This window comes from Lissotriton helveticus, chromosome 8, assembly GCF_964261635.1.
Source record: "Lissotriton helveticus chromosome 8, aLisHel1.1, whole genome shotgun sequence".
Classification (NCBI taxonomy): Eukaryota; Metazoa; Chordata; class Amphibia; order Caudata; family Salamandridae; genus Lissotriton; species Lissotriton helveticus.
The window spans coordinates 1,488,125,165-1,488,151,111 of record NC_136069.1 but is presented as its reverse complement, the minus strand read 5'-3'; the positions used below and the strand labels follow the sequence as shown (position 1 = coordinate 1,488,151,111).

The following is a 25,947-nucleotide window of genomic DNA, read 5'->3' as shown; positions in this document are numbered from 1 at the left end:
ATTTTGTATGCATCACTTGAAACATTGGCAGGGACCAGACCACCCTGGTCATATGTTGCGTTAATGCAATGGAATATCTTTAAGATTTTAAATTAAAATGTTGCATGAGCCTAGGGATAGGAATGCAAAACAAAATATATGTGTATGTTTATAAAGGCATGCCATTTTTAATTAAGGAGTTATGCCCCCAAAATTGAATTCAAAATCCATCATGAGCCAAAATGATGCAAATGGACTAATTTCCAGCATATAAAACACAATCCAACAGAGCTTTGCCTTATTTCATTCAGCTAATTATTTTTCTTGCGCTCTTTTACCTTCATTCAATAGCTCCCACCTTACAATTCTTATGGTGCTTATGTAGACCAAAGAATGTTGGATTTGCCCCTTTCAATATTTTACACAGTAACATACCAAGAGCACATCTGCTTATTGCAGTACACATTTTAATGTAGGTATCATTATTATGGTCTTTAATTTGCCAAATTAAATATTTTAACCTGGGAAGTCATTTTTACACATGGTTTTAATTTTTCCAGAAGATTAAAATATTGTTGAAAACCATGGTGTTGAAAATACATTGAAATGTTGCTGGAGAAAAAGAGAAGTGTTCCCCATTAAAAGCTGAAAACACTTCCCACGTATAATGAAGGGAATATTTCAACAAGGTTTGCACAGGGCAGCATGCTTTATCTTTAGTTTAGTCAGTAATTGGAGTGTCCTTGAGGGAACAGTTTTTCCTCCTCTCTCCCAGTCATATACTAATGACATGGGCCAGGTCAGTATACTTTCTATGGCCCCTATTTGGGGATTAAAATAGGTCTAAAATAGAAAAATGGACTTTGCTATTAAATGGTAATAACTGGACCCTTGAGGGTTGAATGTTCTAATTTGTAAAACAAAGGCCTTGCGGAGCCGGAGGGGACGGAAATCCCCTCGGGCTCTGTGAAGCCTTTATTAAACATTGGAATGTTGATGCTCTGGGCTTCTACCCGCCATTTGAAGCCTGAAGCACCCCATTGTTTTCAATGGCGGTCCTTAGATTCTAATGATCTAATAAAAAGAAAGTCTTTGGAGTGCTATTTTTCTCACACTGCTGGCCACATACACATAACTGTCATTTTAAAACTCTGATCTCTTTTCCCCACACCCCAAAGATTTATGGTTAGCCCAAATCAGGTTTTTGCATTCTGGTGCTCGCAAAGCTAATGTCCTGGAACAGAAAGTAAAATCTTTACCCAGGAAAGCTTGAGACCCTTTGTAGGATAAGAACGCCCAGTTATTTTATAAGGTACTCTACAGGGCCACCCAACGCTAAGTAGGTCGAGAGCAAAATAAGCTCATGACACGATCACATAAAAAGATAAATCTTGAGAAGCTTTTTAAAGGTGAGTTTGTCCGCATCACTGTGCAGCATCAATGGCAGCGAATTCCATAATTTGGAAGCGAAAAGGAAAAAGGCCGACAGCTGCTTCTACTTTTGGACTCTGGGAATCACTGCCACGTAAGAGGTAGAGGATCTAAAACATCTTGCTGGACTGTAGGGTTGTAATACATTGTGGAAAAGGTTTGGATCCATATATTTTACTTATGAAGCATATAACAATAAGGCTTTGAACGGAATCCTTTTTTTTTTTATAGGGAGTTAATGAAGTTATATCAAAGAAACTGAATCAGATGGTTGCCTAGACAGCTTTAGTAGAAGGTGTGCTGCAGCATTTTGAACAACCTGCAATGTGTTCAGTACTAATTGTGGAAATCTCAGATCTGATACATTTCCATAGTCCAGGCGAGAAGTTACTACTGCCTGGACAACAATCTTCTGGGTGGTATAACCCATATTCTACATTAAAAATACCATTATACCTCACCCAGATTACCATGACCTCATAAAGGAGGCTTTGTGTATTGACATGGCCACTAATCTCTTCTGTGGATTGCAAATTATTTGAACGCACAATTAGGGCATTTTATCCCATTCATTAAATCAAACATGATTTAGTAAATATACTTGTTCTTAATGAATTTTTTTTTTTATTGCTGGTCGATAGTTTAATAAATGTATAGTGAAATTATTTGCTTATTCGTTGAAATGGATTTAAATAACTAAGCAAATATAGCATTTCAATCTGACTTAAAATAGACCATTAATGCTGGCAAGTGGATATGAGGGGCATACTTAATGAAAACAATGGAAGAGAACTGTTTAGGGACCTGATGGACCCATGTTTTGGATAGTGCTAACCAGCTGAAACCTTGTCAGCGAATGCTAAACAATCTATTGCAATGTATAAAAGCTAAAACATGGAGTTTGACAATTCCACATTGGGAAATAAATGGTTACTGACGCTGATAAAATGTGAAATGAAATAGCAATAATAAAGAGAAAGTACCTAATTATGAACCGGTAATGGCTGAAACATTCGCGATTTGTGAATACTGGCAAAAATTAGATTTTTAATTCACAATTTTCCGCCAAGTGGAAGTAGGTTTTAGCCAGGTGCAAACTATAAAAAGTGAGTCCGAAAGAAGATTTTTTTTTTCTAAAATGGCTGCACTTTGTGGCATGGAACAGCGAATGAGGATTCTGACAGCAGCAGTTACAAGGGAATTGTTGGCTTTGAGGTGAGATGTCACAGACTGCATTATCCGGACCTTTTCATAAATTTCTTGATGCAGTGCTGTTGAAGATGATGACTTACATTGATTTTTCTAACTGAGCTCAGGAATGGATTAACACCAAAGTAGATTGTTATTGGATACCACATTTGCACGGTTCATAGGTTATGTAGAAGGGATATATGTCTTATGGTTATTTAACCTCATGCTCTGAACTCCTGTAAGGAACTACAGTATCAGCATTCACTAAACAGTCTGGTTGTACACAATGCAGAGTGCATCATTACAGATCTGGTGGCACTTTAACCTGGAACTACACATCTCCCACATGTTCAGAAAGTGTGATCTTTACAATTCTTAGATGAGGGGAGATTTTGAAAATGGTTCCATATTAGGCAAATCATGTTACTATTGCCATTAATGCATACATGCCAATGGACTTGATTCGGACAGGAAACTCCTGATTTTTTAAACACAAAATGGCTTTATGTTGGCTATCTCCTACCTGAAAGTGCTTCTGCTTCAATGGAGGTCAATGGGAGAAATATGTTCTCTTGATTACGGATTCAAAACCTCTCAATTTGCTCTTCTAAAATGTTGGCATGTATGTTGTTGAACAACTATCATTCAGTGTTACAAAACAATTAAAAAAATTAATGCAGGTGACAGTGAATATTAGAAATGATGCTGGCTCATTGGACCATATCTGAATGTTACAGCCAGTGAGACGAACTATATCATAGCACTTATATGTACAAGGTTCAGACATTTAAAGAGCAAATTCATTCAATGGGGGAGGACTCAGTATACATGAGAAATATCATGCACAAATATTGACTGACAGTTAATGCTTCATAATCCAACCACTCAAAAAGGTCTTTCCATAGAACCAAAGAGTGAGCATACAGACGACGATGAATACCCCCATCCCCCATCGTACCATGGTTTATACAATATGCTGCAAGGGCAGTTGAAAGAAGTGCATGCAGGGCACATAACCGCCAACTATTTTTAAGGTAAAGTATGAATTACTTTAAGTAAAATAAATCATGTATGAGCTTATTTACTGAAATAACAAAGGATTGCCCCTGATTATGCTAAGATATTAACATTGAACCTGAAAATGAATGCCATGATCTGACTATAATAAAGGAAGGCGTCTTCCAATATTGCCAAGGATAATAATTAACCTAACGCATTAACATGCATTTTTAATGTTTTTACTTCCACTAGTTACTGTTGGCCTGTCAGTAGATTATTCTGCCTTGCACTTTCAACCTCTCCTCTTCCACGCCTTACAGTGAGCACAGCAATACTATCATGTGAATTTTGAATGTGGGCCACAATATGTGCCTTTGAAATGTGCAAGGATTCAAGGACTGTAGCAATTTTCAGCAAACCTTTTAACACATTATGGCTACATTGAGCAATTCCATTTAGAAAATTCATGTTTTTTTAAATTTGTTATTTTGAAGGGGTAGGTTTGTAGCTATCTCTTCCAAATTGTGCCAAATGTGTCAAAGTTTTGCAACCAAGGTTTCAAAACATTGAACAATTGCAGACTCCTGAGCTGGGGTGGTAATTTATTTCCAAAACCTTCGCCTTTGTGAAGGTATAAAAAGGTGTGTCGAAGAGTAGCCATTGTCAAGGGGACCACTGCTAATTCTCAAACAAAGTTCTCAGACAAATTCATATTTTCTTTTTAAACACAGCCTTGTTTCCAATTAGGAAAATGGGTTGTATTTAAAAAAAATACTTTATTGAAGTGCAATCACAAACATAATTGTTTGCTGGCCTTTGCAGGCCACCATTCTTGTGAAAGTCACCAAGTGGAATGAGTCAGAATTGGTGAACTACCTCATTAATACTCATGAGGTAGGTTGGATTGTGACCCACTCCAAATCTGAATTTAGTGTATCGACTGATTAGTACAAAAGTCAATTTGCTAAATTCTTTACTGCTCATAAAAATACTGGTCGCAAATTGAGACTAGATTTTTGCAGGCAGAAATAAGTGAATTGGGCCCTTTGTCTCACACCAGCTCCCTCTTCCAGTATTGGTCTCTGGCACACTGCTTGTGCCATTGCAGTACGCGGTGTCATAGTTTCTAATCATGCATTACGAGGTCATCATGCTTTAGGTTTGCAAAAATAATTTTACATCATTTAATAGCTGTGGCTGTAGTGGAGGTACTGGTGGGAACTATGTTATTAAGTTCTACAGTAAATTCAAGGTGTAAATTTCTTAACAAAATTCTTGTTTAACCCCTTGGGCGCGGCCGCAATTCTGCGCCTGTGCGGCCGTTTTAATGAGTGGGCGGGATCATGACGGCCCCCAGCCGTCATCAGCACATGCCCACCGTGATGCATGACGGACGGGGGCTGTCATCAGCATGGAAGGGGTTAAAGGTGCACATTGTTGCATGAGCATAATGCATGTGTATGGGCCATGAAAAAGTATTACATATGCACATATTTGTAAACATATTTGACTATATGTGATGTCCTACAAATCCCACAAATCACAGCACTGGTAAAAGTGGAATGCAGTTTGGATGCGTATGAGTATGTGTTCTTGTGGGTCCAAATGTAATTCTGTACTTCATAAGCATGCCTTCTTGTTGTTATTTAACACTTATCTGATCAAGATAGTGTTGGGCTTGGCCCTTTCTGCAAAGTCATCCCCAAACTTTTTGCATTCCCCCTCCTGTTTTCTGAACTTTGTTGGGGGGCTTTATGGACTCTGCACAATTTAACACTGCTAACCAGTGCTAAAGTGCTTGTGCTTTCTCATTTAATCATGGTGACATTGGTCTACACCCAACTGGCATATTCAATTGACCTGTAGGTCTCTAGTAAAGTGGCACTACCTGTACACAGGGTCTATACATTAAATGCTGCTAGTGGGCATACAGCCCTGATTATGCCACCCACTTAAGTCGCCCTTTCAAACATATGTCAGGCCTTCCAATTCAGCCTGTGTGTGCAGTTGTAAGCTGCCATTTCGACCTGGCAAAGGAAACATTTTGCCTGGCCCAAACCTTCTTTTGCAATACATATACTTCACCCATGGGGTGGGCCCTAAACAGCCCATTCAGGAGGGTGCAGTGTATTTAAAAGGTTGACTTACGTTTTACATGTCATGGTATTTTAAACTCTTAAATTCATTTTTCACTGCTGCAAGGCCTACCTCTCCCATAGTGTTAGATCTGGGGGTCTCTAGTTGGCAATGGTATTCACCTTTGTCCAAATAGGGACCCTTACTTCTAATTCAGGATAAGGGGATTGCACTCCTTAATAACCCCTGCTCATCCCCTTGGTAGCTTGGCACGAGCAGACAGGCTTATCTCAGAGGCAGTGTGTTAAGCATTTGTGGATATACCCAGTAATACAGTGAAAACACTACAGATGGGAAACAACCTTTACAATGCAACTTTTACAATGCACTACCATTACAACGGTCATTACAACGCAACATCCCTTACAACGCATGCCATTACAACGCAACCATTACCACGCATGACACTACAACGCATACAATTACAACTCATGTCATTATAACGCAGTCATTACAACGCATACCATTACAACGCATACCATTACAACGCGTAGTGCCCTTACAGTATCCAACACTTACCCTATTGTTGCACCCCCTGGAATTAGAATAGTAATTTTTACCCCTACACTATCCAACACTTACCCTACTGTTGCACCCCCTGGAGTTCGAATAGTAATTTTTATCCGTACACTATCCAACACTTACCCTACTGTTGCGCCCCCTGGAGTTAGAATAGTAATTTTTACCCCTACACTATCCAATACTTACCATACATGCAATGTAATGGTATGCGTTGTAATGGTATGCGTTGTAAAGGTAGTGTGGGTAGTAATGGAATGCGTTGTAAAGGTAGTTTTCAGAAAATTCATTGTAATGGCATGCGTTGTAATGGAATGCGTTGTAAAGGATCTTGTGTTGTAAAAAATGCATTGTAAAGGTATGCGTTGTAAAAGTATGCGTTGTAACGTCATGCATCCCTACAGATGGACACAACACAGGTTTTATAAAAATAAGTATACTTTATATAAACTCACAAGACCACAAATGACAAAAATCCACAATACTACACTTAAGATTACTTTAAAGATGATTAAAGTCTCTTAGTTTAAGTTGCTGTTAAATGCGACAAAGTTCTCAACAAAGTACCTGGATGCGTAATGCAAAGTAAACAAATGGCTCGCAAAAGGAGAGATGCGTGATCCAGGGGAACGGTTGCGTCCTGCCTCAATGCTTGCGCAGAGTAGAGGACTCGTCGTGAGCCTTACCTGTGTGGAGGTGATGCGCAGATTCTCGGCCTGCGGGCCCGTTGCGGTTCGCAAGATGGCGCCTTGATGCGATGATCCAGTTGCGATGCGAGAAGATGGCGCCCTTGATGCGGCGATGCGATGACGCCCTGGCAGCCTTGTGACTACTCTGTACTTTGGAACTGCAACATACCCTGCGACACGCTTCTCCGGTGATGTGATGGCGACTCTCACGATGGCGTCACGCTTCTCCTGTGATGCGACAGCAGGCAGCTTCGATGAACTCACGCTTCGAGGGAGATGCGTCGAAGGCTCGCTTCTCCGGCGATGCGGCGATTAAAGCTGCGGCGGCGACACGCTTCTTCTCGATGCGTTGCGCTGCCAGCTCCCAGCGGCACGCAAGTGTCTGGAGTCAGAATTTTCAGCAAGGAAATTCAGGAGGGAGCTGGAGGTGAAGTCTTTTGTCCCTGAGACTTCAGCAGGAGGCAAGCACGATTCAAGCCCTTGGAGAATATTCTGTAGATGATGAAAGTCCTTAAAAAGTTCCTTCTCCTTTCCTTGGCAATGAAGCAACCACTGCAGGCCAACCCAGCAAACAGCACACTGGCAGAGGGGCAGTCCAAACTCCTGCAGCTTCCTTGGTTCTTCTCCTCGCTCCTTCAGTTTCCTTGCTGCCAAGCTATGGAACAGTTTGCCTGAAACCATACGGGGGATCCAAGACCTTTTAGCCTTTAGAAAGGCCGTCAAAACCCATCTTTTCCAATAATCTGTCTTCCATTTCTGTTACTTTCACTCTGCATTTTGTCTGCTCACAGCGCCGGGACGCCCCTTGGCTGGGGCAGCCGTGCGCTATATAAATCCACATAACATTAACATTAACATTGGCAAAAAGTTTCTTGTTCACGAAGTGATCTAATTTCTTGGGATCAGGGTCCCAATATCATTACCCCAAAATCCTTTGTTCTCTGAAGGCAGAGAGGCCTCTGCCTAGTCCAAACCAGTTCCTGAGCACTTTGTTTACAGGACTCTCTTCTTCCTTTCACTGTGCAGGGCAGAGACATCAGCCGCCCCACCGGAGGTGAGCCAGCACAGGGGAGGGAAGATAGAGCTCTGGACCACTCTGTTGACATGATTCCTCCTCTCCTTTCACAGTGCAGGGCAAAGACATCAGACAAGCCACAGGGGGTGGAGTCAGCATTGTAGAAGGAAGGCCCAGCCCTATTCAGGTCCCAGGTGCAACTCCTCCCTCCCATCTTGATGCAGATCTCTCTATTCACCACCGGGCTGCCCCAGCCTGTGTCCTGGAATTCCCCAGCCCTGTCACTCACAAACCCAGACAAGGAATACACAACCCAGCAGAGGCAGGCTCAAATGGTTAGGCAAGCAAATACCTGCTTTCTAAAAGTGGTTTTTGCAAACACAGAATATTGAAACCAACTTTACTAAAAGATGTATTTTATTATTCTGAGTTCAGGCATACTCAAATTTGTACCATGTTCCCCGGGTCAGTTAGGATTATAAGAATGTAATAATCTAACTGCCCATTCTGGCCTATGAGAACAGATAATCTTCAATAGTGAAAAAACGAAAATGGCTGTAATTCACTATTAGAACATGCTACACACATCAGAGCATGTCCTCCCTTATACTTTCAATGCACCCTGCCCTTGGCCCTACCATCGGGGTGTCTAATATGAAGCAAAGGGGTGGTTTAGGGATTGGCAAGTGGGTGCACTTGGCCTAGTCGACATGGCAGTGCTAGACTTCACACAGTGCTTTTGTGAATCTACTCAATAGTCATCTCTATGATTCGACTGCACTATCAGCTACATCACATGGACTTTACCTATTTCTATGACTAGGTGGACCTCTATTTTGGCCCTGTGTAATTCAGAATCCTTTGTAACCAAACACACATTGATCCAGCAGAGGATTTAAAGGATATAGAAACATATTGCTTATGGCCTTTACATCAATGTAAAATATTTCTCTTAATTAAGGAGATAGAGGGGATGCAGAGTTGATCCACACACCAATATTTTACTATACTGGAAAGTGAGGGCTTGGGACATAGATTGAAGGCTTCAAGTTGATGTTTTGAGATCATAAATGATCTGCACCACATCAGTATGGTTTATAAAACCTAAGACATAGGACTGGATGAGTCAGGTCAGCAGGAATGGATATGTGATACAAACTTGGAAAAAGTTGGCCTTTTTCGGTCACAACATATGGGGCTTTATTATCAAGAATGGGCGTAACATTATCACCACTTTAGCGGCAGGAAACTGCTGCTGAAGCGGCGATAAGGGGCTTGATAATATGCCCTAGAGAATTCCAATAGAGGCCCAGGTTTGATGTCCTTCCCAGCAGAACCTGGGCTTCTTTTGGAATTCTCTAGGGCATATTATCAAGCGCCTTATCGCCGCTTTAGTGGCAGTTTCCTGATGCTAAAGCGGCGATAATGTATCGCCTGTTCTTGATAATATGGCCCATGTGATCTTTGAACATTTTGGAAATAATAGGGTATTCTTGGATAATTAAATGGACATGAAACAGACCAAAGCAGGATCGATGTTGCCAGCTTCTTCCAGATCAGACAAACAGATGCAATGATTGCGCTGAATGGGACTGAGTGTCCCATACTACAGAATCAACATAGCTGAGGTTCCCGAGCCTGTAAAGGCCATAAAGGATATTAACCATGACTGACTCTTTTGTTTCTACCTAGTTGGAAACCAGAACTGAGTGAGTCGAAGATGGCATTTGCCTTCAAATAGTGTTGAATTTGGTCATTCACTGCTCTAGCCAGTAGTTTTGAAGGGAAAGGCAGGTTTAAGATTTGGCAATAGTATAAAGAATCACTTTCTTTCAGCCAAGGCTTTTCTAGAAGAGGTTTCAATATCATCTTCCTCTATTTCCATGGTATAGCATTACATTACTGAAGCATTCAGAAAGCATGAAATACCTATAGCCATTCCAAATAAGCACCAAATATTTGAATAGAATGGCAGATACAGGTTCCCTATGTCAGCACACTATTTCATTTTTGTGACCAATGATAGCTCCAAACACAGAGGAATCACACTCCAAGGATAAATGGGATATGGCATATATTTGGTAACAATAGTCCTTAAAATTCACATATGCTTAGTTTTTACATGCGAGCATAGCAATGGCATCGACAGCCACCTGCACATGTTCATGCACCATTTCTCCAGATACGAAACAGGGTGCGTCCTTTTTCATGAGTTTAGGAATATAACTGTGGCTGCCATTGTCTTACAACACTACAACCAGCTTGAACTTGTGGGTACTCTCTGGTGATGGACAGATAAATTACTGATTGCAGCTAATTTGCGAGTTGGGTGGGTGTGATGGTGGTGATGGACATGCACGTAGGGCACTGTTGTGTTTGGGGTGAGATAATAATGCATTTCTCTAGTCCATTGCACTTAAACTTACAATCTGTTTGATTTAATTGAAAATAATATGAAGATCCACCTCTTGTATTTTGCTTCATCAAATTCTGATGTGGGCAGAAAAGAATACAATCAAGTTCCATAGTATGGATGATTAAAAAAAAAGAATTCCATAGTATGGATGATTTACATGAAAGCGTTTAAGTATTCTGTTGTACAGACTCAGATCTGCACCTTTTTTTTTATTGATCCTAAATAGTATTTCCAGCATCTTCCTCTGCACAAAGCACTATCTGTTCCTTTGTCTATTAAGTGTGACATATTGCCTTTCTATTGTGGTGGTGCATTTGAACAACCTTATCAACCCTGGAGCCTTGCTAACCCAAATGTTAATTGAATAATGCCCCAATCTAAAGGAATGCATCCAGCACACAGCTTATAAATGTGTTTGCCCTCTATTGGTTTCACACTGTTAATCTTCATCTTGACCTTCTTGTTTATCTTTTAATAAGTCATACTAAGCGAGGTCAATGGTGGCAGTTCCAGTACTGACTACTTGCATGGCATATCCAAATGGCATCAAATTATGGATGAGTAAATTTACTGGCCTCTACCTACAGGAGGTCAAACACATGGCTAACTATGCGTCACCTTTGTCCATTATCATGTAGTCATTGATGGATTTGTATAAATCAAATAAACACAGAAGCCAATACATGCTAGAAATACACAGGGTGATAACTTTCTTTCTGAGGCTTGAAGTACAATGGGTCACAATGTATCATGCTATGTATCTTCCTTAATAACATCAAGGTTTATTGAAATTTCCACACATTTTGCTACATGATGATCATGTTAGCAATCTCTCATGAGGTTTTTGATACTCCAACATAATCACATTCAGGCAACGTGAAAATAATCACTGGCTTCTTGTCAGGGGTCACTCTGCCCCAGCCCTCAGAAGCTTTCAGACTTAACACAGAAGGATAATCAACAGATTATGAGCAACAGCAAAGCTGAAAGCATGAACAGCTATGTTCAAATGTCAAAGAAATTTGGGCATTACACATAACCCTAACTAAATGATAGCTAGCTAAGTTGGTTCACTGGTTTAACCAACTACCCGCCCTTTGCGTTCAATCAATCAATCAAATGATCAATTAATCAATTAATCAATCAATCAGGGATTTGTAAAGCACACTATTCACCTGTGAGGGTCTTAACGCACTGGGGGTGGATGTGGCCTCCTCCGTTAGGGTCAAAAAGACTTTGTGAATTACTGGGTTTGCAACTACAAAAGGGCTTTGCACATCGGGACCCACATTCTTAATGTATATTCGGGAGACAGACAAGGACGCTGTGATTGGGACAAGGACGCTCTAGTAGTGCTGTCATCGTTCACATCACCGTGCATGTTGGATAGAGTCGAAGTGAAAACCTCACAAGATGACAGAGTTTGTTACATACACATACTTTTTTTTTTTTTTTGCAGAGTTTTATATAGCGCGACTAGACCCGAACCGAATCGGGTATCAGAGCGCTTTACATAGCACCAGTTACGTTACATGAGGACGGACACACTTTCATTTTAGGCACGGGGAGATTAGGTGATTTGCCCAGAATCACAGGAGGTTTTTGGCGTCGTTACCGAGGCTCGAACCCAGATCCCCAAGTCCTAATGAAGGCGATAACCACTGGTTATCGCCTTCATTATGCTCACGGATCTCTGTTCGAAAAATATGCAAAAAAAAGAGCCCATCTAAAGGATTTTTATCCAGAGAGAGCACATGGCATGCAACCATCCATTATGTGCTTCAGAAACGACAATGTATGAAGATGAGGAACCACGACTTAAGCCTTTCAAGTAAAATCAATTATCAATAGTATGATAGAAATAATATAACGAGACCTACCACAAACACAGCTGCTGGGCAGGGGCAAAGCTATCAATAGCTCAGCAGGTGCAGTGGCACGAGTGCTCTGTGGGGCTAGGGGCCCAATGCACACAAATTATGGCTGTATTATACTATCCAGCTAGTCCACAGGGAACAATTTACCTTGCTACCGCCAGATAGTGGCTTAGCTAGACAGACAAATATTAACGTTTTGTGTTGCAGTGCATTTGTTCTTGCAAACATGCATGGCCCTTTTCCTTAGGCCGAGTGGAAACAAGGCACTGAGCATCAGGACTGGACTGGCCATAGCGGGCACCGGGCAATCCCCTGGTGCGCCGCACGGGTGGGGGCCGGTTTTGGGCCCCTGGGGGCCGTTTTTGTTACAGGGCCATTTTTGCAGCATAGCTGCAAAATCCGCCCTGTACCAAAATCGTCCAAAAGCCGGCCCCGACAAAGAGCTTGGCGGCACCTCCACCCCCTAATTGAGGAGGGGGGGCGGCCGAGCACTTTGCCAGGGCCGGTTGTGGTTCCCAGTATGGCCCTGCTGAGCATAGGTTGTTCCCCGCTCAGTTCTCCATATTGCAGATTGTAGCACTACTGTCACGTGGTTTATGTGCCTTAAGACATTTTTGCCTCTAGCAGCACTAATCAGACCCTTACAACAGCGACTGCAGTGTGCTCATATTAAAGCAGGGGATGGTAAGGTTTGCTAACATCCCTTAGCCGCCCCATCACTCAGTGGTGTGCATGTGATTTTAGGTTTGACCTTTGGGACAGCTATAGGTCTCTCGCAAGACTAGGAGGTTTTGGTCAACAAGCTTCATCCAATGGTCTCTTAAATTGTCCTTCACGTTTTGCTTCTTCCCCCACAGTATGAAGAAATGGATCAGCCCAATGCTCCCTCCCCTTTGAGAGACAGCACAAAGTCTGTGCACATTGTTCACATCCAACTAAATATAGTTCGTTCCTCCTTCGTTAAAAAGCTGATTTAAAATGTATATTCTTATTTTTATTGGTTTAAATACTAGCTATTTATTTTGCCTGCACTCCCATATAAAGTTTATGTTATGTAGGGTTGAGGTGCCATTGTAAACACAGTCACTGCCTTCAATGTGGGTGCTTGGTTAAGTTGTGATTTATTCATGTCACCTTTATAAATAATAATAATAAAAAGCATGGTCAGCTGAACAGCTTGATAATTTAAAAAAATCAATAGTAACAGAGCCTCATTTTCTTTTTTTTGTAGAGTTTTATATAGCGCGAACTAGACTCGAAGATTTTGGGTATCAGAGCACTTTACATGAGCACCAGTTTCGTTACTCAAGGATACATTCATTATAAGGCACGGGGAGATTATCCCCCAGATTCATCAAAGTCCTGTTTTGCGAGTCCTTAATAGCGAATATTAAGGAATCGCTATTAAAGACTCGCAAAACGGGATGCATGTAGAAATCGCAATATTTTTTGCGATTTCTACTGCTTCCTTATTTGCGATTCGCCATTCCTTATTTGCGATTAGCAATTAGCGAATCGCAAATAAGGAAGCAATTTCAAGGGTGCCAGGGTGTCCAAAGGACACCCTGTAGCACCCCTGAAATGGTAATGTACACTGGTGCTGCACACACACATGTCCAAAGGACATGTGTGTGTGTAACATACAACTTAGAAAAATGCACTAGAGTGCATTTTTCTAAGTTTTCGCTATTTACCACGTAGTTAGACTTCGCGGTAAATAGCGGCCCCAGATTACGAATTCGTAATTTTAAAATGGTACATGAATTGCATTTAAGGAATCTCAAATTGAGATTCCTTAAATGCAATTATTCCCAATTTAGCGATTTCTAGATTTGCAATTTTTGCATTTGGGATGATGAATCCCAAATGCAAAAATAGTGCTCGCAAAAGTTTTGGCTTGATGAATCTGGCTGTAAGTGATTTGCCCAGAATCCCAGGATGTTGATCATCGTTGTCGAGACTCAAACCCGGTTCCCCTGCTTCAAGTCGACCGCTCTAGCCGTAAGGCTGCATCCTCTCCCCTAATGCTTTGGTGAATGTTTTTTAAAGATAACATTTTTATTGTGAGCATAATGTCGCAGTGGGTTGGTTACAGCATACTTTATTTTTCCTTTTTATTTTTGTGGGATATGCTTACAATATACTTAATGGCTTTGCCACTGGAGCTATCTGCAGATGTGGAGGAATGTCAGAAGGGGTAGACTCATAAACGTAGCACTGGAGCCAGTTAATGGGTTTTGACCTTTCTAATTAGTATTGCTGCAAGATGGTTTTTACCCTCTTCCAAAAAAACTGTACTGAAGATTTATTTGGTACTGTTAAAAACAAAAAAAACTAAATTATTGTGGCTGCTTAGAGGGGTTCATTTTCTCTGCACTGTTTTGTCAAATCTGGTCAATGGATGTGCAGGCTAAATCGTTCCTTGCACTGATAACCTCTATGTTGGTTCTAGCAGCATCCCGCCCTCTTGCACATGATCTTGAATAAAGCCCTGCCTCTCTTTTGTGTCTGCCTTGGTCTTTATTACATGAATACCCATATACTGGCTAGCCTTATAGCACGGTTTTTATATCTGATCTGTGCATTTTGTTTCTAAAAGTTTAGATTGTCTTCATGTCATAGAAGACCCCATGTGATTGACTACCGGAAAAGAAAATATTTTTCAGCATCTGGTTAAAATTTATTTTTACTGGTGCCCCGTTCCTGGGGTCCCTGAAATAGATACATGTAAAAAGTTGGAGTACCTCCATAGATTCTACTGAGATGCCATTTTTTGCATACACAACAACATGTTCATCTCTTACTGTTTGATGCCAGGACTTGATCTGCGTTTTTGTCTTTGTAAAGCCTGGTCTGTTTTTTTAATACAGATCGGCTTTTGATCTATACAACTGATGTACAGAAAAAAGTGACGGATGGAATGCTTGAATTAATCTCAGCCACTGGTAATCACTTGGGTCGCATCTCAGTCCATTGTTATTTTGTACACCGTGCCACATCAGTTTGGACCCTCCCACAGACAAATCAGTCTTCACCCTGCTCCAATTGGAGCTGTCCAGCCCAACGTGCCAGGCCAGGTCCTCCCTGAATCAGAACACAAGTAACCCAGGACTAGTTTTACCCTTATTATGACTCCTCAGTCAAGTCTAGCTCGGTTCCAATGGCACAATGTCAAGGGTCCTACATCTGAGCATACACATCCTACTTAAGATGCCACACTGAAGTGTACAAAAAGTGATGGATGGAATGCTTCAACTAATCCCAGCCACTGGTAATTACTCAGCGCATTCCGGCACTCTTCACTTTTTTGTGGAGAAGCTGCTCTATCCAAACCTAGTGCTACTTTCGTGCTGTGAAAGCAGGGCCAGGCTTGGGTAGTGCTGTTTCCTGCATCTGCAGCTTCTGTGAGGAGAGAAGACACCTGCGGGAGGAGGATGTGGCGCTGCAAGATAAAAGGTGAGACTACTTTAATTTTCTTTTTGCGCCTCACCACCCTCGGTAAAAGCCAGCTGCCACTAATTAGTACCCAGCAAACAATTACTACCCAGAAAACTTGGCATGGCACACTGTAGCAGAAAACTTCTGCACGCACATGGCTCATGCAATGATGCTAGCATTTGTGATTAAAGTTATTCTATGGCTGGGCTGACACAGTGTGCATCACCAAGGCAAGCCCACCCTTACTAATTTTTTTAATGCATCTGATTGAGTATTGGCCTACAAACAGTTGTAACAAAGGTATGTTTATTGTTCAAATGGTCTTTGACAGGCTGTTTCTGTGTGGGTGGGTGGGTGTTTGCATTGTTGCTGGTGCATTGTTGCTGGGTGCTGTGTGACCTGCCTAGTGGTCAAAGAGAACAGACAGACAGACAGACATAAAGCCAGATAGATAGATAGATAGATAGATAGATAGATAGATAGATAGATAGATAGATAGATAGATAGACAGACAGACAGACAGACAGACAGACAGACAGACAGACAGACAGACAGACAGACAGACAGACAGACAGACAGACAGACAGACAGATAAGATAAGATAAGATAAGATAAGATAAGATAAGATAAGATAGATAGATAGATAGATAGATAGACAGACAGACAGACAGACAGACAGACAGACAGATAAGATAGATAGATAGATAGATAGATAGATAGATAGATAGATAGATAGATAGATAGATAGATAGATAGATAGATAGATAGATAGATAGATAGATAGATAGATAGATAGATAGATAGATAGATAGATAGATAGATAGATAGATAGATAGATAGATAGATAGATAGATAGAAAGATAAGATAAGATAAGATAAGATAAGATAAGATAAGATAAGATAAGATAAGATAAGATAAGATAAGATAAGATAAGATAAGATAGGATAGGATAAGATAAGATAAGATAAGATAAGATAAGATAAGATAAGATAAGATAAGATTAGATAGATAGATAGATAGATAGATAGATAAGATAAGATAGATAGATAGATAGATAGATAGATAGATAGATAAGATAGATAGATAGATAGATAGATAGATAGATAGATAGATAGATAGATAGATAGATAGATAGATAGATAGATAGATAGATAGATAGATAGATAGATAGATAAGATAGATAGATAGATAGATAGATAGATAGATAGATAGATAGATAGATAGATAGATAGATAGATAGATAGATAGATAGATAGATAGATTAGATAAGATAGATAGATAGATAGATAGATAGATAGATAGATAGATAGATAGATAGATAGATAGATAGATAGATAGATAAGATAGATAGATAGATAGATAGATAGATAGATAGATAGATAGATAGATAGATAAATAGATAGATAGATAGATAGATAGATAGATAGATAGATAGATAGATAGATAGATAGATAGATAGATAGATAGATAGATAGATAGATAGATAGATAGATAGATAGATGGATAGATAGATAGATAGATAGATAGATATTACCTTAATATCTTAACTTCACTTTTATGTGCCTTGTAAATATAAGTAATGTCAAGGTGCAGAGATATGGCGTTAAGAACGTATAATTATGTATATATGCTTACCTTCATGATAGTGTGGTAGTTATTATTCTGGATATGATATGTTTGAAGGATGATATTTAAATATTCTGTCAGTACACCCTAAAAGTACCTTACGGGTGGAGAAGATGTGCTAATCAGGTCCTGTGGGTCTTTGAAAAAGGGAATAGGAGTTTTGGTCTCAAGGTTGAAAAATAACTTTGACTTGTAAATGCCTGCCACAACACACCTTGTTTCACTTTATTGTTGTAACAAAAGCAAACAAAGTTTAGAATGCAGCCTCCATGAAAGGATGAGGATGAGGAGACGGTGATTAGAGAAATGCATCACATTATACATGAAAATGTACTTATTATTTTATTAAATTGGTATTGTTATTTGTACTAATATTTTTCAGTAGTTCTATTTTCATTTGACATGTCACTGTTCTTTCTTCTGTCTTTTCTTTCTTACAACTTTTCTGCAAGCACCCTTCTAGCAGGACACCAGCAGCATCTACTTGTAGCTCAGAGCAGCAGCTGTGTCACCTTCAGGCCAAGTAGTGTGTGCCAGCAGACTCTTTGAAGCTGTCCCAGGGGGCATTAACGTGCATCTGAGGAAATGCCAGGATTAACAAGAAAGCACTGTGAATAGAGCTAACCAGAATCGGCTGTGTACACTCCAGAATTATCTGATCAATCATCATAATAGAGAGGAAATCCCAATGCCTTGAACCTAAATTTTATAATGAACATACAATTCCGTTAGGATATCAATGTATATTCTACAAACACATACAAAAAACATATATTCATCATTCATTGATGTGCAAAATCTCACTTCTCTGCTTACATTCTAGGACAAGAAAACTATGAATTCCATACAAATGTGTGAAAATTCTCTTAAGAGAAGTAATATTTTGCTTGGTTATTTCTTGAGCAAGCTACTTGCGAATTACTGAGTAAATAATAAAATGTACAATTGACATTGTAAGTCCAGAATCTGAAGTCAGTTTTATTAGTAGAAAAATCAACATTTTCCTGTTTCTTACCTCTAGGTTAGGACCAGGGGGTGCATTGTCCAAAAAGATAGACATGCATGAGCATACAGGCTGCACCACTCAAACAATGGGGCTGTGTGTCCCACTTCAGTAAAAAACATGGAGGGCCCGATTCACAAAGAAAAACTGAGTCGAAAGTCTAACTTTACAAATTTCAGTATTCACAAAAGTCTAAGGACTTTTTGTCTCAATTAAACCTAAGACCAAAACTTAAGTTTAACTGAGACAAAAGTTTAACTTTAGTACTCGTAAATAAATGCCCTTTGTGAATACCGAAAGTCGTCTGTTTACCTTTGTGAATTGGGCCTGGAGTCTCGGGGATAAGTGTGCACAGACCCAGGGCCCGTTCCACAAAGCGCCTCCGCACTTGTGGCGGAATCTCCGCACTGCCGTTGCTCATTGTGGAGATTCAGCCAGACTACAGAGGCACTTTGTGAATCGGGCCCCCAGTGTAAACATGAGATTGTGCATCAGTGTGACAGTGCCCCAGGGGTGCCATCGAGGTGGACTTGCTTGCCGCTTGTTTGAAGCGAACATTCCCACTGTAGCTTGGGGTCTCTTTGCTGCGTGCATGCGTGTTGAGATGGTTCTCTGTAGAAAATGCATGCCTGTAGAGGGGCATGTGGGGAAAGGGGAGTTCCCTATTTGAATTTTACTTCAGTAAAACAAAAAAAAATCACAGACAAGGATATACACTCCAGAGACATTGTTTGTTTCCCTGGAGGGAGCCCCATACCTCGCAAGGCAGTCCCAGGCAGGGAAATCCGGTCACGGCTGCCTCTCTCTAAATAGGGTCAAGTGATCATCAGTGTGAACTGGCAGTCAAGTGGCCGCCAGTAGGGCCAGCTGAGGCTATCATTGCTGAATCCCATCAGTTCACCCTTTAAATGGGGCACGGGAACAGCAAGTTTGGGACACACATAATCAGCCATGTTTTGCAAATACTCCACACATCTGCCAATGTCTAAATGGGGACCTAAACTTAAAGCAATATTAAAATCTATACTTTAAAAAAAATGTAAAGCATAATGGTGCAAAAACCTATCGATTTTACTAAGGTACACACTTGCCCACTGTAATTATACAATTCTGTGGTTGCAGCGTTTTTCACAGAAATATGAATTTGCCACATTTGCAACATAATCCCTCATCTGCTGTATAATTTGCAGATTTTAACACAAAATGCTTCTATCTCAAAAGGTTCAAAAGTTTCTAAAAATGCAGTAATATGTCTTGCTGCGCATGTGAAAGACCTTCCCACATGATGAAGGCTCATTTTGTACTAGTTTATTGATGTAATAGAGTTTTAAAGTGGTATTTATGAGGTGACACCTTTGCAAAAACTGTGCTAACACGAGTGAAAATGACAAACTAATAATAGAATACTGTCACAAAATGTGAAGCATTAGGCTGCAAAATTTGCCTTTTCTTGCTGTATAATTTCATCAACTCTGCCACACAATTTGATCCTCTCCTGTAGTATAATCCCAGGTGCCCTAGTTATAATTTTTTTTTAAACAAAAGTACAAAATCATCATGGAGGCGCGGCTCCTCTGACCATCAAATATGGCTCTATTAGCCTTCTATTTTGTTTAAATACATTCTAATCAGCACATCCATTTAAGACTTGTGCACCTTATATTTAGTTAAAGGAAAAACAAACACTGACAGTAGGATTGATTGAAGATTAATATTGGCAATTCATGGACTACAGTATCCATACATCAATGCGTCAAAAGGCATAACGAAGAGCCACTGTTGCACAGCGTGACTCAAGGCACACACATGCAAATTAAATATTAGAACATATGGGTGAACTTTATGATGTGTATCTAGTGATGTTGTGCACAATTATACACAACAGGGTTGGGAGAAGCGAAAGTTGTCTCAATATGTCCGCACTCACTCTTCCTAGCATCTATTGACAGAGGGAGTGTCTAGAAAACAGTCATCTCAATCTGTTCCCCTGAGCTTTATGAGGGAGCTGAGCCCCCTTTGACTCCGTATACTTTTTTTTACTGAGTTTTATATAGCGCAAACTTGACCCGGTATCGGATATCAGAGCGCTTTACATAGCACTAGTTGCATTACATGAGGACACAGTTATTTTTGTTAGTCATCTGGAGATTAAGTGATTTGCCCAGAATCACTGGATCTTCAGCTCATTGCCAAGACTCGAACCCGGTTCCCCAGATTAGAGGTCGACCGTCCTTAGCCGTTGGGCCAACTCCTCTCCCCATTTACTACAAAAACATTTGGGAGAACGTTTACTCAGTACCAGCAGGTGTGTGGGTGGAGGGGAGGGGGAATAACGGACTACGAAGAAAACACACAAAAAAAGGGAGAAAAAGAACTTACCTGCCACAGTCGCTCTTCTGCTCCAAGTCCTCGCTGCAACACAGGCTCACAGACTTTCCTGTGGCCAATCCTGGAGCTGCTCTCTTGCATGAAAGCATTGTCAGAATTTGCCTGAGCACCCTGAATTTGCGCCCTCAGAGAGACTGGGAGCTTCTGCTTGCTGTCTCCAAACAAGACAAAGCAGCTCAGGTTGGAGACAGCTCAGTGCGCATGTCGGTTTGATACCAAATGCACACTTATAGCAGTGCCCACCACTCCCCCTTGTGAGTGGCGCTTGGTGGCCCCACCCCCAAAACTTAGCCCGGCACTTAGAACTTGAAAAAGAAAAACAATAATAGACCTGTTTTATTATCATTTTATTTTTCAAGTTTTGAGGCTGGCAGGTGGGGGGGACACTACTCCACTATAGGAGCCGCCACTGTATTTACTCCTTTAAACATCAGTAGCAGGAATGCACCGGCCCTGTTGCAGTAGTACCCCTTGCACGCATTTGCAAGATGCTAGGGTTCCGATCCAATATACATAAAATGGGGGCAGACTCACTAATGTTTTCTTCCTAGGATGAGGCTTCGGAATCCTCCTAGACTTCAAAAAACCACATTATGCTGTCTGTGAAAATTGTAACATACATCCTGTGCGATCTAGTTTAGCGCCTAGACACCTATGCGTTTAGTGCACTCTACAAATACTATCTTATTTTATCTACAATGTGCACTCCGCGTTGACTGAGTACTGCCCCCTCCCGCCCCCTGTTGGTGCATGTAGCTTAGCACAACATTCAACACAGGTCTAAGTACTCCCTCAGTCACATTATAATGTGCACACGCAAACGAGAAAATATCATTCTACCAATACACTGCCAGATGGTCGCCATCAGTACACTCAGTACTCGGTAGCGCACATTGGCAGGGAGAAAATGATGTGCTTTGTCCACGCGAGGCTTTTAAAGTCGTTAAGGCTACGGCCGCTAATGATCAGTCATTTTCAGCAGAGACAGCAGCTCGATTGTGCAGTTAATTCACAGAGGCACGAGATAGAATGTTGAAATGCACAGCAGCTCTACAAAAGGCAACTGAACATTATTCACTTAGTCAGAAGAGGCAGCATGGATAAGCTGATTGTTCTCCCTAAGACACTGATTGGCCGCCTTCCCCCTCTCTCAGATGCTGATCCCGCCTCCCCTCCCACTGGCTACAAATAACTCTTAAATGCCAAGCTCTGTATAAGATGGTCGATCGTCCTACGTGAAACTGACGTCAAGATGGAGGACTAATGCACCGGAAGGTTATCACTTGAGGTCTATGCTGTATATTGATATGCACGAGCTCCCTAGCAAAACATATTAATAATGAATACATTATATCAAATGCCAGTCAAAGTCGATTGTCTCTAATTAGTGATAATGTGTTATTAGTGTTTAAATCATTGGTACTTATTGTATTGACTTTCCAGGGGTAAAAAGGACGAATGGTCCCACAGGGATTAGTAAGAGTGACCTTGATATCTGGGCTCCAGCAAAGGCACTCCTGAAAGAGATAAAATATGTAAACAAAGGCTTAGTCCAGGACTGGAAGCTGTCAATATTGGCCTGGTGCACTGGTGCAATGCAAACAAGAAACTCTTCAAAATGAGATGTGTGCTAATCTTGGAGACCCGCCAGCAATGCAAATTGGCCTCTTTAGAATGAAAATTAATGCATCGATCTGGAGGGATTTTATTTGCTTTGTGTATTTAGAGATGACCTTCTTTAAAAGATTGTGGCTAGATATATTCAATTAGGAAATGTTAAAGTATTTTGTGACCATTGTGTGACATACAGGTATTGGCAATGGGAAACAGTCGGAACACCGCGGCCTCAGCCGCACGTGTTACAACATCACAAGCACAACCAAGTTTGCCTTAATCATGCACATGCGTGGTTAAGACAGTGCGCGATCTAGCTGCTGCTGGGCAGAAGCAGGGAGACCCAGCCGCGACCTGTAGTAGGTGTAACTGCAGGGCGGTGACGTGGGGAGGGGGAGACGCAGGGTGGGCGGTAGTAATGTATGGATTACGGACTTAAAGTTTAACAGGTAAGTAAACATATAAATAAATAAACGTTGTGTGCACTGCATCACCAAATGCGATGCAGTGCGCACAACAAAATTTGTCTTATTTATTTATATGTTTACTTACCTGTTAAAGTCCGTAATACATACATTACTACCCCCACCCTGCCTCTCTAGCTCCCCACATCACCGCCCTGCAGTTACACCTACTACCGGCCGTGGCTGTGAAGACCACACCAGAAAGAGAGCCAGAGGATGTGGTGAGGTAAGTAGGGCGGGGCTTGGGGGTAGTTTTTAGGATTGGGGGTAGTTTTCAGGGCCAGGGAGATCGGGTACTTTTCAGAGCTGGGGGAGTCGGGGTAGTGTTTAGGGCTGGGGGGGGGGGGTTAAATCAGGGGTTAGGATTTTAGGCCTAAAGGCAGTGGAAGGGGGTGGGGTAGTTTTATGGACACCGCAGAGGTGGGAGGGGGTCAGGGTAGTGTAGGTTAAGGGGTAGGGATAGCGCGAGCTTGGCAGTGTATGTTAAAGGGCATGGTTTTTGGCCTCAGGACAGGGGGAGGGGAATGGGTAGTGTTCAGGTTTTGGGCCTCAGGGCAGGGGGACTGTTAGGTGATTTGTAGCTTAGGGCAGGGAGAGGGGTTTGAGTAGTAGCAACCTTCCCCACGCATACCCCTTTACCATTCATCCCTTTACCACAAAATTGCTTGGTAAAGGCATGTGTGTAAAGGAATGCGTGGTTAAGACGCATTCGTGGCTTGGGCTGCGTGGTATAGGCATGCGTGGTTTAGCCATGCATGTCTCTATCATACAGCCATGGCAATAGATGCATTAGTCCATTGGCTCTTTCATTCCTATGGTAATTTTCATCTGTGCAGTTGTATGAAACTAGTGGCCGAATGCACGAAGGGTTTCAGAATTCGCAAACTCTCCAATTCGGTAAATCAGAAGGTTTGCAAAAAGCCTTTCTCAAGTGTACTAAGCTCTCTTAGTGAATCACTAAAGGAGTTCAAAAATAGTCTCGGAATCACTATTTGGAAGGGGTGTGTCTTGGTTGTCTCTTCCAAACAGCAATTCTGACCACTTCCCCTTTGAGAATCTTGAAAAATGCTGCAGGTAGAGTCGGCAATGGTCCCTGGGACCACAGATAATTCTCAATGAAACATTTTACAAAACGAGGTCTATTTTACAAAAAGGTCTATTTACCCAGTCAAAGTACTGCAAAGCCGTAAATTGTTTTTTTGAATTTACACCTCCTTTTTGCTAAGCGCACAATTACTTCACATAATAAAACTGCAACGCCGACCTTAGTTACAACTTGTGCCAAGTGGTTCTGAGGTGGGCTCAGGCAGAGATCAACACTCTTCACAGGAAGGAGACCAGAGGCCTCTGTAAGTACCCAATTGCTCGAGATTGGTACGGTTACCACGCTACATTGGGAGAGACAACCAGAGATGACACTTTACCCCCCATGAACCGGGACAGGTACCATCTCAGCAGTTACCCCTACAGTTGCCGCTGATTGCCTACCTATGGTCCTCCAACCGACAATACCTCCAGCTTCATAGCTCATCTTCCCCAAATTTTGGTTCAGTGCTAATAATCTCCATTGCAAATGTCCCCCAGACAGATGGTAAAATGGGCTACCCACTTCTTTAATCTCACCTGGTGTTCCTTTTGAGTGCTTTGTGGAAACAGATTGACTCCAGGGAAATTGCTTTTTGGTGACCCTCCACCATGGCCTGCGGGCTCTTCTCCACAATTTGCAAATAAACCAGATAACTGTGACTAATGCGGGGGTTCTAAGGGGACTCGTTTGCATTGTGGATGTCCCCATGCAAAAGAGCCATGACTCCATCAGTAGGGTGTTGAAGGTGATGAGCAGTGTGGTCCATTGCTGAGGAAGAAGTAGGTCTTGGTATTAATCCAGCTACATCCAGGAGGTGATAGCACATGACTGAACACCTAAATGGACATTCTAAGTAGCAGAGACTGACAACCCTGCTAATCTGAGCCCTAGAGACCCTTCTCCACTTGAATTGGTGTAGCAAATTGTGGGGCTAACAGCCTCAGTTTAATAATGTTGCAAGTGCGTGTGGAAATAGCTTAGTCTGCATTTTAGACTCGTGCAACATGTCTATCAGATATTTAATTCTGTAGGGAATACAAATTTGTATTTTAATACAAGTAGCATTATCTTCTTATTGTAGAAAGTATGCAACATACGTAGAGCACTCATGGTAGGGGTGTTACCAATTTTTGCAATGAGCAGTGTAAATGCACTTCATGACAGCGTACCCGAGTTTCAGATCCTCAAAATGTCCAAAATCTAGATGTTTTCCTGATCTTTGGGTCAGCAGAAAGCTAAGAGCAGGATACTCCAGCACATGAGCAGAATTCGCTGCCAAGTCCCTGGTGCCCCCATGGTCGACCATTTCTCATCAGCAGGTCACTCTCCTGAATGCATGAAATGGGTGATAATTGAACGAGCCACACTGGGACCCCGGGGTGGGAACATTGCAGACATCCTAAACACCCGCGAACTTAGATGGATGCTGACTTTTGACTCCATTGATTCAGGGCTCAATGAACAAGACAGTTCTTTTTCGCAATTGGCATGTCTGACTTAATGTTTCTCCTGGTCCGATTCACACTGGCCTTTACCCGCATGTGCGAGGTACGCCACTATTCTGTATGCGCCAGTATAAGCTTACTGTAATCATTCATGGCCTTTACCCGCTTGTGTGTGGTACGCCAACTGTATCTATGCTATTTGAGTGTATTAGCAGTTTTTCACATCCTCACTATGACTTTTATTGTTCCATCTACTGTATGCATTTCATATTGTGGAGTTAACCATTATACTTTTTCCCTGGATGTACCGATCTGCCCGATTTGCATGCTGAACTCCTCTTTATATATTTACAACATTTTTTTGTAATCTAACTTTTATTTCTATTAGCACGGACCTCCGCTTTGCATCCCTCGGGATTTGGTCTGTCCATTTCCTTTGAATCATCTGTCCACTCATTACGTGGCTTTCCTGTTGCCCAATACGATCTGTGCCCAGGACTCCCCTTTGTAGGATCCATGTCCTTGCCTTCTGCTTGCACCGACATCTTGTGTCAATGTCACTATTCTGCCTCGCTAGCTACCACAGAGGATGTCTTCTCTATCCTTTGTTTACATGTCGCTTAGCAACG

At 41.5% G+C, this 25,947-nt stretch overlaps 1 protein-coding gene across 3 annotated transcripts in view; it reads right to left on the bottom strand.

The window, feature by feature from the left end:
• The window catches only part of GRM5 (glutamate metabotropic receptor 5), a 967,370-nt gene that overhangs the window by 916,354 nt on the left and 25,069 nt on the right, over positions 1-25,947 (bottom strand). The window lies entirely within an intron of this gene.